Source organism: Sinohyriopsis cumingii, chromosome 12, assembly GCF_028554795.1.
Source record: "Sinohyriopsis cumingii isolate HCF-2022 chromosome 12, ASM2855479v2, whole genome shotgun sequence".
NCBI classification, from domain to species: domain Eukaryota; kingdom Metazoa; phylum Mollusca; class Bivalvia; order Unionida; family Unionidae; genus Sinohyriopsis; species Sinohyriopsis cumingii.
This window is the reverse complement of record NC_142972.1, coordinates 100,559,935-100,562,191: the sequence shown is the minus strand read 5'-3', so window position 1 is coordinate 100,562,191 and position 2,257 is coordinate 100,559,935.

Genomic DNA, 2,257 nt, shown 5'->3' with positions numbered 1-2,257 from the left:
TCCTTCCTGGTATCCCATGACCTTGCATCAGATCACCTCTGCATTATATGCCATCTTGATGTATCAGTCCCTAACCCTCCACCTTTATCTGCTACTAAGAGATATCTCAGTATGATAAATAGAACCAAACTAATGCACAACATCCAAGCTAACCTAACAACTTGCTTACCTCCTACTGCAGAACAACTTGATAACTGCCTGCATTCATTGCTCAACAAGCATGCCCCAGCTACCAAGTGCAGAGTATCAGTTCAAAAGTGTTCTCCATGGTAAAGCAGTGTTAGGGACCAGCTTCACATTGCTATAAGAGGCTGCCGTAAAGCTGAGAGGCTTTGGCTTTCCACCAGACTCACTATTCTTAAGCAAATCTATGAAGCCGCTAAGAAGAATGTCAAAAATATAGTCCAGGCAGCGAAATCAGCCCACTATACTTCTAAGATCATGGAAAGTTCCAGCTGCAAAGAGCTCTTCGAGATTACTAGCAAGCTAAATTCAAGGAACAAATATACACCACTTCCAACTACCTTCTCTCCAGTCGACCTTCTGGATATGTTTGCAAATTTCTTCCATTACAAAGTACAAACCATTAGAGATAAGTTTGACACCACAACTTCAATTGACTCGTCATCACCATACAGTTGGGATACAGAATTTGAGCGACAACCATTAGCAGCATTTGAACCTGTCTCTATGGATTTTGTATGTACAGTCCTGATGAAGAGTGCACCAAAGTCATGTGAACTTGATCCAATTCGAACATCAATGCTGCTTGAGTGCTTAGATCCAGTATTGCCTTCACTAACTGTTGTTATTAATACCTCTCTAACATCTGTGGAATTCCCGTCATTTTTCAAAACTGCCATTGTAAAGCCTCTGCTGAAGAAACCAACACTAGACCATAATGATTTAATTTAAACTACCACCCAGTTTCTAATCTCCCATTCATATAAAAAATCTTAGAAAAGGTTGTTCTATCCCAGCTTGTATCTCATCTAAATTAAAAGTCTTTTTAGCAATGTACAGTCTGCATATAACCCTTGCCACAATACTGAAACTCCTCTTCTAAAAGTAGTTAATGACATTCTCTCTGCGTTGGATAGCGGAAAGATTACAGTTCTCACCCTTCTTGATTTGTCTGCAGCATTTGACACAATAGACCATGATATATTACTTCACTGTCTCCAGCATGTATTTGGCATTCATGATACAGCCTTACTGTGGTTCAAGTCCTACTTGGTCAACAGGACACAAATTGTATCTGCAAATGGAATACACTCCAACCCAGTTGATCTATGTTGTGGTGTTCCACAGGGGTCTGTTCTTGGACCTGTTCTCTTCATTCTGTACACTCAGTCACTCTCTAATGTCATAGATCATCATCCAGTGTCTCACCAATTGTACGCTGACGACACCCAAATATACAAATCTAACCACCCAACTGAAGTTGATGCTACCATCCAAGGTTTAGATAGGTGCATTTCTGATGTGAAATCATGGCTGACATGTAACAAGCTGCAGATGAATGATGATACAACTGAGGCCATTCTGATCACAACACAAAGACTTTCTCATTCACATCCTTTGCCTCAAACAATAAATATGAGCAACACCAACATTAAATTCACACAGTCAGTACGAAACCTAAGGTGTTATTCTGAACAGTACTCTCACATTGCACCAACATGTCATGAACATATACAAGGCTGCATATCTTGAGTTCGCAAATACCTTTCAGTTGACACTTGTGTGTTCATTAGTACTTTCAAGACTGGACTATTGTAACTCAATTCTGCCTGGTTCATTTCAATATCTGCTCCAGAAACTTCAAAAAGTTCAAAACACAGCTGCTCAGATCATACTTAGAGTACCACAATCAGAGAACACCTCCCCGCTGCTCTGTACCCTACACTGGCTATCCATTCGATCCAGAATCAAACACAGAATGTGTTCTCTGTGCTACATTTCACTGACTGACTCCAGTCCAACATACCTGTCCAACTCACCCATGTGTACACACCAGCAAAACACTTACGCTCCTCTTCTGACAATCATATACTCATTATTCCAAGCATGAAAACAAAGGCATATGGACAGCGTTCTTTTGCATACCAGGGCCCAGCAACGTGGGATTAATTGTCTGCTGAACTTTGACACAAAGACACAGTGATCACATTCAAGAGGGCTCTCAAAACTCACTTATTTCGACTGCAAGAACAAACTTAAAGACCTAATAATGTTTCCTAGCTTAAATATTATC